We start from the raw sequence: 17,333 nt of genomic DNA on the forward strand, positions 1-17,333 counted from the left end.
ATTTTTTCATAATACTCATCATGAACTGTACTTTTCTTATATTATCCTTACTTATTGTTTGATTCAACTTTTCCACCTAAACGTATCTTTATAAAAGAAGGGAGGAAGCGTATCTCCCCACTGCCTATACATGAATCTGGCACAGAGTAGACACTTGGTATATCCTGTTCCATGAATAAATACAAGTACACAAGGGGAAAGTGAAATTATTCCTTTAGTGGACTGCATTATTATCTTCACTTATTTATCTTCCTGTAACCACTCTTTGCCATGATACCATGTAGACCCTCCTTAGAAAAGGGCAGTTCAACTTCGTATGCAGCTTGGGCTATTAAAATGAGACAGGTCTGACAGGGTGCCAGTTTTCAGCCTAGTTCTTAAGAGATCTTGCAATTTTTCACTTTCAAGTAAAAAGTGTCTGCCATCACCTGAAATCTTTCTAAGGACATACATTTAAATTCCGGTGGACCTCAGGGTTTTTGGCCTGAGCACCTGGAAATGTGGGGTTACCAATAATTGAGTTGAGAAAGTCTGTCAAGGAGCAGGTTTCAGGGAGAAGTTCTGGAGCTCCAGTTTGCAGATGTTATAGTTGATATGACCATCATACATCCAAATGGAAATGTGGAGAAGGCATTAGGATATGTAAGAGTTTGAAGTATTTGAGAAAGATTCTATCACCATGTCTTTCCAACTTTGTCTCCTAACAGTTTTCCTCTTGTTTACTATCTTCTACAACATGACTTAGCAAACTATAGACTACTAGCCATAATAGCACGTAATAATTATAACTGTTAGAGACCTATGTTTCATATGACATTGCTACTAAGAGATGGAGCAAAATTTTAGTTGAGGTCTTTTCATTTCAGTTTTGTGTTTTCTCTAAATCTCCAGGAATTGGGGCAATGTGGATTGCTTATGGTTGTTGCTGCTGTTGTTGTTACTGATTTTGTTGTTCATACTTTCCCCCACAATAGTGCCTATAAGTCTTTCAGAAACATTTATCTCCCTGGGATGCTTTTATGATCATCAGGGAACAACCTCTCTATGTTACCCAAACTGATGGTGTCCAAGCTGTCTGACTGGCTTCTCTGCTCCACTCTCTTACATTTATTTCTTATGATAATTTTTTCATGAGGATTCTGGCTTATTTCTGAACCTCAGTTGATAATCTTGGGAGGACTGACTCAGTCAACAAGTGTTTCTGGTTCCACTTTCTGAGGCACTATTCATGTTAGCTAAGATGTGGAAACAACCTAAATGTCCATCAACGAATAACTGGATAAAAAATGTGGTATATACATATACATAGAGTGGAATATTATAAAGCCTTATAGTGTAAAGCACTATTCATGTTAGCTAAGATGTGGAAACAACCTAAATGTCCATCAACGAATAATCGGATAAAAACTGTGGTATATACATACACATACAGTGGAATATTATAAAGCCTTATCATATAATAATATGCAACAACATGGTTGGACCTTGAGGACATTATGCTAAGCAAAATAAGCCAGTCACAGAAGGACAAATAGTGCATGATTCTACTTATATGAGGGTCTAAAATAATCAAACTCCTAGAATCAGAGAGTAGAATGGTGGTTGCCAGAGGCTGGAGGGATGGAGAAAGGGGGAATTGAGTTGCTGTTCAACTGTATGTTTCAATTATGCAAGAAGAATAAGATCTAGAAATCTGCTGTACATTATGTCTATTGTTAACAATATCATGCAATTAAAAATTATTATGAAGGTGGATATCATCTTAAATGTTCTTACCACAATAAAAAAAAAAAGGGGGAATGTGTATGGAAATTGACGAGCACATTGCTTGTAACTTTAGTTCCTTTTGTTTCTTTGTTTCTGTGGACTTAGATTTGAAGCATTTCCTCAACCTGGAGAGAGAAGATGGTACCCCTGCTATCTTGATCAAACTGCACCAGCCCTGCCTTTAAAACTATCTGGTTTGAGTTGAGACTGAATAATAGGCAGTATGTTGCAACAAAATTTACTATATTTGAAAGGGAAGTAACATAAATTCTTATGGCAACAGAGCTTAAGGTTCTTCACGTAATGATTTGTACATATGGTAGTGGTTTAAAAGCATTTTAATCAATTATTATATCATTGTAAACATAGGAATAATTAATTTAGCCTTGTATTACTCTTCCCATCTAGGGAATTTATTTACCTTTAGTTTCATTGTAAAAGTATTGGTGAACTTGAGGGTAGAAGAGGATATGTTAGTGGAAGATCCTTTATTTTAGCTGACACTTTCTTTGGACTCAAAAAGCAGGCCTTCAGGCAATAAACTTATACTTTGACCTTTGATGAAAACTCAGTCAAAGCCCAAACATAATAAAAAAAAAAGGAAAAATCATAATGGAAGAAGTAATAGCCTTAGGCTCAGTTATGGAGTCCCTAGAGACTATAGTACCTGTAAACACTGGAGAGGGCTATAGATGACTTTGTGTCCATGTTTACTGACACTTGAAAATTGTCATCAATTCAACACCTAATAATAGAAGGATGATTGTGTTGGTTTCTACCACAAAAGATTTTTTTTTTTTAAACTAAAACACCCTCTCTTTCCTTTGCCTTTGGTGGAATGCTACAGAGAGGGCACTCTTTTCTTTTACCCTGCCATTCCCCATCTTTGTTGAACTATTTTCAGCATATACTGAACTGTGAAAATAACACTTAAAATAAAATACATTCATAATTTAAAGAACAATAAATTAAAATCATTGTTAAGCTAGTTTTTAAATTTCTAACACTTTTTAAAGGGATACCAAACAATGAGGTCTTAAAATTTCAGAAATTTCCTCTTTAGAGAATGAAAGATGTTTACAGATAGTGCTGCTTGACTCAGAGCTTTTCTGTGATAAAAAATTCCAGTTACTTCTGGAAGAAATAACTTCTATGAAATAGATTATTCTTAAAGTTTAGCTCTAGAATTTATCACTGATTTTTAGAATACAATACATTCTTGGGTATTTTCATTTACAGAACGAGCACATTTCGACATTTTGATTTTGGAAGAAGGAAAAAAGATATTTGTGATACTAGATATTAAATATGCACTTATTTGCATATTTTTATGTATATAATATACATAGGAATGGTCAGCTTGTAAAGCAACATATAAATTAAATATAAATTTTAATATCTTTGATACAAGATGATTTAATTGATGTAAACTATGTACAGTTATTATTAAAGTAAGTATACTTAAGTTAAAATTACTTGACATGTATATTTATTAGGGAAAGTATGTATATGTAAATATTTATACACCTGTAATAATGATGTATCTCACTTATCCAGTGATATTTATTTTCTAGACTTAGAGTGATAGTGAGAGCTATTTGAGTAGAGGCTCAATCTCTATTTGCATAATTACCATCCCTGGAAGCTCCATCTGAGGTTCTCTCATTCTTTTCAACACACAGTCTACTCTAGGGGCACCCCACTGGCTCCACAATATATTCCCATAGTACAAAATCTATCTGTGTGTGCAAATTCCAGGAGCTACCACTGGATATTTGTGCCATCACTTGCTCTCTACCCCATTGCTGTCTTCAGTCCATTTCTGCATAGTGGCAGAGTGTTTTATTTAAATTCTGCTAATCAATTTACTTATTTTTCTCCAAGCAAGTTGTGCTTTATTGTTCATGTTTTTTAACATAAATTGGATATTGGTTTTCATAATCCTGTCCTGACTGTAGGATCTCTGATGTGAATAAATGTAATTTTATGACACATATCAAAAATTTCCAGAATTTTCAGAAAGTATATAGTTTCCAGATCTTTAGGAATTTCAATAATTTATAGGAGATACAGTAATGAGAGATTGTTATGTAAATATCAAACTCAGATTCCCATTTTAACTTATACGACACCATGAATTTCTTTCTCTTGGCTGACAAAATTAAGTAACTAAAGACCTTATGGACTAATAAAATTGGCTCTACTTTAGGATACAAAGTTGCCAATTATTATTTAGGTTTAAATATTAATATTTTGAAGACATATTACATACATTAAATCACACATTAAATCAATTTTTTAAAGTTATAATCCAGCCTTAAATGATAAATATAGAAAGATTCTGAGTGGGATTAAGAACTATTTAATAACTAAGTGCATGGATTTTCATTATAATTTTAGAGGATAATATCCATGAAATAAAATGATAAAAAATTTTTGTAACACTTAGTTGATATTTCGACAGCTTACAAAATATGATACACACATTACATTTTTCTAAACAATCAGGGATATTTATTCATAGGCTCTACTTTTGAGCATGTTCATTGACATTTTTATATTGAACAAATTAAATCTTCCCAACTCAACCACTAAAATTCTACTGTCCATATGTTAAGAGAAGAAATAAATTTCTTATTATGAAGAGCTGCGGGCAGTAGTGCTGTAGTAGAATCTAAGGCATGCTAAATGAGGGCCATGTTGGGAAGATAATTAAATTCGATCTAAAAAAAGTTTAAACTTCAAATTATATGCTCTGAGAAACTGGGGTGAGTTTTTTGAGTAATGAAGTTGCACTATAAGATCTCTCCATTAGATAGTAAATGTGGAGGCAATGTGCAATACATAATCTAGGAAAAGAAAACTGAATGAGTCTAATGCAATGAAAGCATGTTCCAAAACAATGACATAAATACTCAAGGAATCAACTCTTAAAAAATGATGCAAAGCTGTTCTTTTGTATCACAGAGCTTGCCATTAACTAAAGTAAAAAGAAAGCCTTAATACCTTCTTTTTAATGTTTGCCAATATGATCAGCCATATAATATTAACATGCAAATAATAGAAAAGTATGCAAATAATCAACAAAAGGAAACTCATATATACTGAACACTATGTGCCAGCCTAAATACCTTGCATTTGTAATCTCACTTAATTTTGACAGAAAGTTTTAAATTATGTATATTAATTTTTTTCTTTTTTTTAACATCTTTATTGGGGTATAATTGCTTTACAATGGTGTGTTAGTTTCTGCTGTATAACAAAGTGAATCAGCAACGTATATACATATACCTCCATATACATTTCCTGTTGCGCCTCCCTCCCACCCTCCATATCCCACGCCTCTAGGTGGTCACAAAGCACCAGGCTGATCTCCCTGTGCTATGTGGCTGCTTTCCACTAGCTATCTATTTTACATTTGGTAGTGTATATATGTCAACGCTACTCTCTCACTTCGTCCAGCTTCCCCTGCCCACCCCTGTGTCCTCAAATCCATTCTCTATGTCTGTGCCTTTATTCTCGCCCTGCCCCTAGGTTCATCAGACCACTTTTTTTTTTTTTTAGATTCCATAAACATGTATTAGCATATGATATTTGCTTTTCTCTTTCTGACTTACTTCACTCTGTATGACAGACTAGAGGTCCATCCACCTCACTACAAATAACTCAATTTCGTTTCTTTTTATGGCTGAGTAACATTCCATTGTATATATATGCCACATTTTCTTTATCCACTCATTTGTCCATTGACATTTAGGTTAGTTCCATGTCCTGGCTATTGTAAATAGTGCTGCAATGAACACTGTGGTACATGACTTTATTTGAATTATGGTTTCTCAGGGTATATGCCCAGTAGTGGGATTGCGGGGTCATAGGGTAGTTCTATTTTTAGTTTTTAAGGAACCTCCATACTGTTCTCCATGTATCAATTTACATTCCCAGTGACAGTGCAAGAGGGTTCCCTTTTCTCCACACCCTTTACAGCATTTACTGTTTGTAGATTTTTTGATGATGGCCATTCTGACCGGCGTGAGGTGATACCTCATTGTGGTTTTGATTTGCGTTTCTCTAATGATTAGTGATGTTGAGCATCCTTTCATGTGTTTGTTGGCAATCTGTATGTCTTCTTTGGAGAACTGTCTATTTAGGTCTTCCACCCCTTTTTGGACTGGGTTGTTTGTGTTTCTGATATTGAGCTGCATGAGTTGATTCTATATTTTGGAGATTAATCCTCTGTCAGTTTTTTCGTTTGCAAATATTTTCTCCCATCCTGAGGGTTGTCTTTACATCTTGTTTATAGTTTCCTTTGTTGTGCAAAAGCTTTTAAGTTTCATTAGGTCCCATTTGTTTATTTGTGTTATTTCCATTTCTCTAGGAGGTGGGTCAAAAAGGGTCTTGCTGTGATTTATGTCATAGAGTGTTCTGCCTATGTTTTCCTGTAAGAGATTTACAGTGTCTGGCCTTACATTTAGGTCTTCAATCCATTTTGAGTTTTTGTGTATGGTGTTAGGGAGTGTTCTAATTTCATTCTTTTACATGTAGCTGTCCAGTTTTCCCAGCACCACTTACTGAAGAGGCTGTATTTTCTCCATTGTATATTCTTGTCTCCTTTATCAAAAGTAAGGTGGCCATATGTGTGTGGGCTTTCTATCCTGTGCCACTGATCTATATTTCTGTTTTTGTGCCAGTACCATACTGTCTTGATTACTGTAGCTTTGTAGTATAGTCTGAAGTCAGGGAGTCTGATACCTCCAGGTCCGTTTTTCTTTTTCAAGACTGCTTTGGCTATTCGGGGTCTTTTGTGTTTCCATACAAGTTGTGAAATTTTCTGTTCTAGTTCTGTGAAAAATGCCAGTGGTAGTTTGATAGGGATTGCATTGAATCTGTAGATTGCTTTCGGCAGTAGAGTCATTTTCACAATGTTGACTCTTCCAATCCAAGAACGTGGTATATCTCTCCCATCTGTTTGTATCATCTTTAATTTCTTTCATCAGTATCTTATAGTTATCTGCATACAGGTTTTTTGTCTCCTTAGGTAGGTTTATTCCTAGGTATTTTATTCTTTTTGTTGCAATGGTAAATGGGAGTTTCCTTAATTTCCCTTCCAGATTTTTCATCGTTAGTGTATAGGGATGCAAGAGATTTCTGTACATTAATTTTGTATCCTGCTACATTACCAAATTCACTGATTAGCTCTAGTAGTTTTCTGGCAGCATCTTTAGGATTCTCTATGTATAGTATCATGTCATCTGCAAACACTGACAGTTTTACTTCTTTTCTGATTTGGATTCCTTTTATTTCTTTTTCTTCTCTGATTGCTGTGGCTAAAACTTCCAAAACTATGTTGAATAATATTGGTGAGAGTGGGCAACCTTGTCTTGTTCCTGATCTTAGTGGAAATGGTTTCAGTTTTTCACCATTGAGGACGATGTTGGCTGTGGGTTTGTCATATATGGCCTTTATTATGCTGAGGAAAGTTCCCTCTATGCCTACTTTCTGGAGGGTTTTTATCATAAATGGGTGTTGAATTTTGTCAAAAGCTTTCTCTGCATCTATTGAGATGATCATATGGTTTTTATTCTTCACTTTGTTAATATGGTGTATCACATTGATTGATTTCCGTATATTGAAGAATCCTTGCATTCCTGGGATAAACCCCACTTGATCATGGTGTATGATCCTTTTAATGTGCTTTTGGATTCTGTTTGCTAGTATTTTGTTGAGGATTTCTGCATCTATGTTCATCAGTGATTTTGGCCTGTAGTTTTCTTTCTTTGTGACATCTGTGTCTGGTTTTGGTATCAGGGTGATGGTGGCCTTGTTGAATGAGTTTGGGAGTGTTCCTCCCTCTGCTATATTTTGGAAGAGTTTGAGAAGGATAGGTGTTAGCTCTTCTCTAAATGTTTGATAGAATTTGCCTGTGAAGCCATCTGGTCCTGGGCTTTTGTTTGTTGGAAGATTTTTAATCACAGTTTCAATTTCAGTGCTTGTGATTGGTCTGTTCATATTTTCTATTTCTTCCTGCTTCAGTCTCGGAAAGTTGTACATTTCTAAGAATTTGTCCATTTCTTCCAGGTTGTCCATTTTATTGGCATATAGTTGCTTGTATTAGTCTCTCATGATCCTTTGTATTTCTGCAGTGTCAGTTGTTACTTCTCCTTTTTCATTTCTAATTCTATTGATTTGAGTCTTCTCCTTTTTTTTCTTGATGAGTCTGGCTAATGGTTTATCAATGTTGTTTATCTTCTCGAAGAACCAGCTTTTAGTTTTATTGATCTTTGCTATCGTTTCCATCATTTCTTTTTCATTTATTTCTGATCTGATCTTCATGATTTCTTTCCTTCTGCTAACTTTGGGAATTTTTTTTCTTCTTTCTCTAATTGCTTTAGATGTAAGGTTAAGTTGTTTATTTAAGATGTTTCTTGCTTCTTGAGGTAGGATTATATCAGTATAAACTTCCCTCTTAGGACAGCTTTCGTGGCATCCCATAGGTTTGGGGACACTGTGTTTTCATTGTCATTTGTTTCTAGGTAATTTTTTGATTTCCTCTTTGATTTCCTCAGTGATCTCTTGGTTATTTAGTAGCATATTGTTTAGCCTCCATAGGTTTGTATTTTTTACAGTTTTTTCTTGTAATTGATATCTAGTCTCATAGCGTTGTGGTCGGAAAAGATACCTTATATGATTTCAGTTTTTTAAAATTTACCAAGGCTTGATTTGAGACCCAAGATATGATATATCCTGGAGAATGTTCCATGAGAACTTGAGAAGAAAGGAATTCTCTTGTTTTTGATTGGAATGTCCTATAAATATCAATTAAGTCCATCTGGCCTAATGTGTCATTTAAAACTTCTGTTTTCTTATTTATTTTCATTTTAGATGATCTGCCCATTGGAGAAAGTGGGGTGTTAAAGTCTCCTACTATGATTGTGTTACTGTCGATTTCCCCTTTTTGGCTGTTAGCATTTGCCTTACATATTGAGGTGCTCCTATGTTGGGTGCATAAATATTTACAATTGTTATATCTTCTTCTTGGATTGATCCCTTGATCATTATGGATTGTCCTTCCCTGTGTCCTGTAGTAGTCTTTATTTTAAAGTCTATTTTGCCTGATATGAGAATTGCTACTGCAGCTTTCTTTTGATTTCCATTTGCATGGAATATCTTTTTGCATTCCCTCACTTTCAGTCTGTGTCCCTATGTCTGAAGAGGGTCTCTTGTAGACAGCATATATACAGGTCTTTCTTTTGTATCCATTCAGCTAGTTTGTGTCTTTTGGTTGGAACATTTAATCCATTTACATTTAAGGTAATTATTGATATGTATGTTCCTATTACTATTTTCTTATTCATTTCGGGTTTGTTATGTAGGTCTTTTCCTCCTCTTGTGTTTCCCACCTACAGAAGTTCCTTTAGCATTTGTTGTAAAGCTGGTTTGGTGGTGTTGAATTCTCTTAGCTTTTGCTTGTCTGTAAAGGTTTTAATTTTTCCACTGAATCTGAATGAGATCCGTACTGGGTAATCTTGGTTGTAGGTTTTTCCCTTTCATCACTTTAAATATATGTTGCCACTCCCTTCTGGGTTGCAGAGTTTCTGCTGAAAGATCAGCTGTTAACCTTACAGGGATTCCCTTGTATGTTATTTGTTGCTTTTCTCTTGCTGCTTTTAATATTTTTTATTTGTATATAATTTTTGATAGTTCGATGAATATGTGTCTTGCCGTGTTTCTCCTTGGATTTATCCTGTTTGGGACTCTTGCGCTTCCTGGACTTCACTGACTATTTCCTTTCCCATGTTAGGGAAGTTTTCAAGTATAATCTCTTCAAATATTTTCTCAAACCCTTTATTTTTCTCTTCTTCTTCTTGGACCCCTATAATTCGAATGTTGGTGCATTTAATGTTGTCCGAGAGGTCTCTGAGACTGTCCTCAATTGTCTTCATTCTTTTTCTTTATTCTGCTCTGTGGTAGTTATTTCCACTATTTTATCTTCCAGGTCACGTATCCGTTCTTCTGCCTCAGTTATTCTGCTATTTATCCCTTCTAGAGAAATTTTAATTTCATTTATTGTATAGTTCATCATTGTCCTTGTGAAATGTTTCTTGTATTTTCTCCAATCTATTTCCAAGATTTTGGGTCATCTTTACTATCATTACTCTGAATTCTTTTCAGGTAGACTGCCTATTTCCTCTTCATTTGTTTGGTCTGGTGGGTTTTTACCTTGCTCTTTCATCTGCTGCATATTTCTATGTCTTCTCATTTTGTTTAACTTACTGTGTTTGGGGTCTCCTTTGTGCAGGCTGCAGGTTCGTAGTTCCTGTTATTTTTGGGTGTTCCCCCAGTTGGTGAGGTTGGTTCAGTGGCTTGTGTAGGCTTCCTGGTGGAGGGGACTGGTGCCTGTGTTCTGGTGGGTGGGGCTGGATCTTTTTCCTCTGGTGGGGAGGGCAGCGACCGGTGGTGTGTTTTGCAGTCTCTGTGAACATAGTATGACTTTAGGAAGCCTCTCTACTAATGGGTGGGTTTGTGTTCCTGTCTTGCTAGTTGTTTGGCATAGGGTGTCCAGCACTGGAGCTTGCTGGCCATTGAATGGAGCTGGGTCTTCGTCTTGAGATGGAGATCTGGGAGAGCTCTTGCCGACTGATATTTCTTGGGGCCAGGAGGTCTCTGGTGGTCCAATGTCCTGGACTGAGCTCTCCCACCTCAGAAGCTCAGGCCTGACACCTGGCCAAGCAACAAGACCCCACCAGCCACACAGCTCAGAAGAAAAGGAAGGAAAAAAAGCAAAAAGTGAACAGATAGAACCCCCAAACAAATGGTAAAAGCAAAACTCAACAGACAAAATCACACAAATAAACATACACCCACCCATAAAAAGAAAACAAAGAAACAACAACAAAAAAGAAAAAAATGAACAGTCAGAACCCTAGGACAAATGGTAAAAACAAAACTGAAACAGACAAAATCACACAAAGAAACATACACATACACACTGACAAAAAGAGAAAAAAGGAACAAATAAGTAAATACGAGAAATGTAAATAATAATAAAATTAAAAAATAAAATAATAAATTAGCTTCCCCCCCGCCCACCCCCTGTCCCCATCAATGAAGGGGCTTCCTAGCGTGTGGTAACTTTTCCTCCTTCACAGCTATCTCCCAGAGGTGCAGGTCCCACCTGTATTCTCTTGTCTCTGTTTTTTCTTTTTGCTTTTGCCCTACCCAGGTACGTCGGGAGTTTCTTGGCTGTTGGGAACTCTGAGGTCTTCTGCCAGCTTTCAGTAGGTATTCTGTAGGAGTTGTTACACATGTAGATGTATTTTTGATGTATTTGTGGGGAGGAAGGTGATCTCCACGTCTTACTTCTCCGCCATCTTGAAGGTCTCTCCAAATTATGTATAATATTTAAATGATTTATAATATACATATTATAAGTCAAGTTTGCTTGGTACTCCCAGATATAAATTGCAATGCCCATACTTGGTCCCACTTGCTTTCAAAGCCATTCCTCTGTCACTCTCTGCTAAACTGCCTTCCTGTAATTCCCTGAGACTTTGGACAAATAATAGTAAAGACCATGAACTCAATCCACATCATTTCGACTTTGAGCACTTGAAAAAAGTGATAATTAATTCGTCCTGATTCATAAATTCAACAATTCCATGCCTTTATTTCAATATTCATTTTGCCCTACTAGCCTTTTCTTTCTTATGTTACCCATTATACAGGACCTGTTGAAAGATCAATGTATTCATTAGACATATCGTCTCTTAAAACAGTATTATTTTAACTAAAATAATATAAAAACTCTGAATTCAGTATAAAGTAATTAAGGAAAGAAAACAAGATTTTTGTAGTAAATCAAACTGTAATGGTATTATCTAACCCTGATATGGGGGGGACTTGAAGGTATCATTTTGGATCAAAGATACATAGTTTGAAATAGTGCACATACATCATATCTAGTTTGCATGAATGACAGGAAGCTGTAAAAGTCTTCCAGTGCTAATTACACAATCTAAAAGTAGGTTTAAAACCTTACATTCATTTTCTGAATAATTCAGAGTCAGTTTCCATCACTGAAAATCACCTAATTTACAGGAAACTAATTTCTCATTAATGCTAGGACTGCTTATGTCACTAAAACCTCCTCAATTTATTTTTCATTTTTCATGCATATACATTAGCTTCTCTCTTTCCTCAGTCTCACAGGTTATCAATTATCCAAAAATATATTTTTTCTGAGAGATCACTGGGGTCTAGAATAGCTTTTAAGATTTGGTTCTGGTCTTCACTGTTCCTAGCACAGAGGCACATGGGAATCATATACCTAGGTCCTTATCACTTTTGAGATTCTGAAAATACCTTTATTATTCTTCAACATTCTTCAGCATTTTTTGACATTAGAATTGATTTTTTCTAAGCAGATATAAGTATCTCACAGACCTATAAAGCTGAGACTTGACTTGTTTAGAACATGATTATACCAGCTTCTGGGCAGGCTGGAGAAAGAGAGTTGCTTTCTCTCCCACCTAAGAGGATTAGCCATCATGTACACTTTAGCATCTAGTATCTCATCTTCCATGTCTTTACTGTAATTTTTATTATTTTTCTTCAACTATATAATTCCTAGTTTCCTCATCTATATACATAAAATAAATATTTCAGAGCAGTGTTATGAATTGAATGAGACAAACAAATTTTCTAACAGAGTAGCTAGTATATAATTGTATTTGTTATTAAATCCCAGATACACTCTTAATATTTATGAATCCGAAACTGTCCAAGAGGGACTTCCTTGGTGGCACAGTGGTTAAGACTCTGTGCTCCCAAGGCAGGGGGCCTGGGTTCTATCCCTGGTCAGGGAACTAGATCCCACATGCATGCTGCAACTAAGAGTTCGCATGCCACAATTAAGGAGCCCGCCTGCTGCAACTTGAGACTCTGTGCAACAAAAGAAAGAAAGAAAGAAAAAGAAACTTTCCCAGAATAGTGAAATGGTTTCATTTATGTTTGACGAAATAGTGCATGTGTTTAATAAATATGAGCTATCATTCCTATTTTGTACATGGTCTCTAAAAAATTTATGTTAGTCAAATGATATCAAAAATAAAGATGAGTGCATAAAAGTATAGAGATAGTGCAAAGTTAAGTGATAGAGCTACAGAAAGAAAGATAATATAGAAGACAACAAATTTCCATTACAGAAACCAACTTTAATTAGAAGCCACAAAAGATGAGATGAAAGCTGACTGGTAACAAAATCAGTAATCTGACAGAAAACTGTATAAATCAAAATATAGAAAAATGTAAATAAAAACTGATTTGAAAGAAGCTGAAAGATATGGGAAAGAAATAAAAGAGAAAAAGGAGTGCTGTCCCTGAAGAAGAAATGATTACAAATATAAGAAAATTTATATTGAAGAAATATTAAAAGAAAACACTCTTGAAAGGAAGACTGAATTAAAGATTTATAGGGAACATTCAATTATATTTTTTAAAAAGATACACATATTAATAACAATTCTAAAGAACTGATATTGCTCATCTGCATAGGGAAAGAAAATAAAATCACCTTCATAGGTGGATTACCCATGAAGTAAAATGCTAGCTTCAGATTTCTCAAAAATAACATTCAATGTCAGAACACATTAAGATCTGTAGATTATAATTCTTTATTTTATTTTATTATATCTTATCAAAGGACCACACCCAGAACCTCTAAGAAGAGTAGAGAAAGCCAATGAGACAAACTGTGCTCATCTACTATGAAGCAAGAGCCAAAGAGTTTTCAGTTAGAATCACTGATTGATAGACTAACCAGCCCAGTTTTGGAGGTGTGAAAGGGGGTGGCAGATCACAGAAGTTAACAACAGGCGAATTTAATCTTATATTGGAAATAATTGTTCCAAACAAAATCCTGGAGGAAAAACATCAACTAAACCAAAGTTTTTGGTTTGAAAGTTCAATGGACCAAATCAAATCCACAAGTGCTTAGCAAGATTGAAAGGATCAATGGGGTGAAATATCTCTGATTTTAGCTCATTTCTGAAGACTTTAAAATGCCAGATGATTTTTTACTCAATTTGCATCCTCATTCATACAGTAATCAAATGAAAAATGTTCTCAAGAATTAAAGAACTAAGGTGATATCACTTCCATGAATGCCTCCAATAAAACAAACAAACCCATATATAACAACTCAAACAAACCAAGTAAAACAAAGAACCGATTGATTACAGTATCTGCACAAACAAAAGATGATTCAAAAACAACCAGAAACACCACTTCCAAAACACTTGTTACTTCTAGGGAATTTACTTAGTGATAATGGATTAATAATTCAGATCCTCAATTTTGGGGGGTGGTTTTTGAGATCATATAACATTAGGAGATAGAAAATTTGGCATACTGCAGCCTATAGGGCAAATCTAGCTTGTCATCTAAATTTTTTTTCCCCTGAGCTACTCAGTTCATGGTGGTAAAATTTAGGTTGTTTTACATAGAGGTCATCCAGGTTTGTGAAAAAGCTTTATTTTGTCTGTGTCAAGTTAAGGATGCCTAGTAAAGAACAACGTGAGAAGTTAAGTGGATAGTTGGATATATGAGTCTGAAATTCAGGGGAGAAGCCATTGTTGTTTTTGAACAACTAGTGGTTCTTTAATTAACACATCTTATTTTTCAGAATGTGACCCATATGTGTTATCACTTCAGATTTTAAAGTGTTTTGCTTTTGTGAAGTTTTCATTTAAATTCACAGTGTTTCCTGATTTGATAAAGTTAAAATTGTTTATGAACCCAGCAGTTTGACTTGACGTATTTAACAATAGCAATAGATAATAATTTCTGCGTGATTTTATCATTTATTTTTAGAGAAATTCATTTTAATTGTGACTCAGAACTAACAGGTAAATTTTAAAATAAAAAGCAGGAAATATCCACCCATCATTACTAAATAGATCACTTTATGAGATTATAAACTTTATGATATAGACATTAATCAAATTACCTTTAGAAATTTTGTTTCAAAAGTATTTTTCTAGCTATTTATTTTCTACAATAGACTTTTTAGGTTAATTAATAACATTGTTTATCAAACTTGTGGGTCAAGATAATTTTTAATTTTTAAAAATTTGAAGGCATAGAATAACTTTTTATATGGATTATGTCTATCACTACCATATAAAAATTAAAATTTATAAAATATTTACATATTACTTTAACAAATAATAGTAATACAATTATTACATGTTAATATAAATAATGTATATATATGCAAATTATTATATTTTCCAATAAAAATATTCATGAACAGAGTGACATCACTTTACATTTTCACATTGTCTGGCTTAATAGCAAACAATAGGATTATCAAATCTACTCTACTTTAACTTTATAATGTCACAAGTCATGTAGAACCTCTAGAAAACCTTAATTTTTCTCTTGAGATAATGAGCGTGAATAATGTCTTAGCATCACTATGCAAATAGTTTTGAGTTTGAGGTACTCTATAAGTTTCTACTTCTGATACCTCAGATTTATAACAGTACATCATTCTCTTTTTGCTATTTTTCTTTATTTTTCTTTCCTCATTTTAATTTTTTTAAAATGTATTTCAGCTTTCAGCCTCTAACATGCTTGAAGTGGTCCAATAACCTTTGGGTCAACACCCTAAACCTTTTCCATGGACACTGTCAGAACTGACTTCAAAGTGGAGATTCATCGTCTGTGGTTGTTGACATCAAGGACATTTTGGGGGTCACCCAGGAACTTGCCTCATGGAGAATACTTTTAGGAAGGATGCAGACTTTTACTGCATGCATGCATGTGTTTGTGTGTGTGTGTGTGTATGTGTGTTTTGCCTAAATTCTAAATAACTGGATGTTGCCAACTAGGAATTGCTCATACATTTATTATAAAAATGTAATGTTCTAAACTGCATTCAAGAATGAGGGAAGATTTTCAACTGCATGCATAGATGTTCCATGAACAAACAATGAAATATTTGTAGTAATTATTCCAGAACCATCTCTCTCTCATTCTGTTTCCATCACCATTAATTCCCACCTCTCATAAAAGAGTTATGAATAAGAGAATTTCAAAAGCAAATAAGAAATGTACTGAGAATTGCTTTAGAAATGCACATACTTGAAGCTACATGGAAGGAATCGAGATACATAAATAGTCAGTTTGACAAAAATGCTTTTTTTGAAACCACAATTTTTTCCCATATGATTGATATATTAGTGAAAACTCTGAATGCAATGGGAATTCTGTGCTTGATTATGCATGATTTAACTTGTGAGAAATAACTAGGTGAAGACAGAAAATTGCACTCAGCTGAACCAAACTGTGTAGGAAAATAAAAATGCACACAACTCAAACGTCTACCAGCTACTTCAGTTCACCGTATGTGTTATCCTATAAGGTTTGTTTTGCTATGCTTTCACATTTGTGAATATATATATATATATATGTAATATATATATATATATATATATATATATATATATTACATATATATATATAGTTTTGTTTTTGTTTTAAATCACCAAGAAGTGGGGAAGTAGTGAGCAACGGGAAATGCAGTTTATTTTATAAGGGCAAAAAAGGAAAGCAAAAAATCATCTGAAGATATTTTGCTGTGCAATTTACATGAATTTGTACAGAGTTGTGGTGTGTGCATAGGTGTGTCTGCATGCAGGTGCTATGTATGTTTGTTTTTCTTATATAAACACACTCAAATGTTTTTTAACATACATAATAGATGACATTCTCATGTGAGAAGCATTTTTATGTTTGCTTTCCACCATTTCAGTGGCTACGGCCTAGAAGAAATGAACTGTCAGTGCTGCTAACATTTCCTAAAGTAACAGGAGCTTTACTCCTTTCCTGCTGACTGACCCAAAGTTGACCACCATCTTATGATATTGTGGTTCTAACCAGTGCTCTACACATATGATAAAACCAAAATAATGCCACTATTTTTGTTTGAAAAGAAGTGAAAAATTTGTACTTCTCCATAGTTTTTGCTAATATTTCCACCTGGTTTCATGAAAAAAAAAAAAAAAAAAGGAAATCAGTGAGCTGTCAGTAAAGAGAGATGAGGAGAGTGAACATTCTTGACTTAAGTCTCCTGGCTATTGCATCTGCCCATTGCCTTCTCAGTTTGAACATATCTCAGGAATATCGGATTGCCTGACACACATAATAATTAACTCATATTGATTATTCTAATGTTTATCATCTCTTTTTCTGCAAATGAAAATGCCCTCCAACTACTCGCAACAAAGAAAGAGGGAAAAAATGAAGGTGAGTTAGTAACTGGAAAAACGAGTAATCGACATGACTGATTTTCAACACCTTTCTGTTCTTTTAACATTATTCCACGTTACACACAGTAGGACTCAACTCTAAAAGAAAGCCCTGCATTCATGAATTCAATGCTGTAACATTTAATTTCTCATTCTTTTCTCAGTTTACTTGTTTTTGTTTTACTAGTTTCCTTCTTCTGATCATGAATCTCACTTTCTCTCTTTTGCCCATTGCCAGGTGCACAGTAACTAAAAATG

The sequence above is a fragment of the Balaenoptera borealis genome, assembly GCF_965194805.1.
Source record: "Balaenoptera borealis genome assembly, chromosome: 5".
NCBI classification, from domain to species: Eukaryota; Metazoa; Chordata; class Mammalia; order Artiodactyla; family Balaenopteridae; genus Balaenoptera; species Balaenoptera borealis.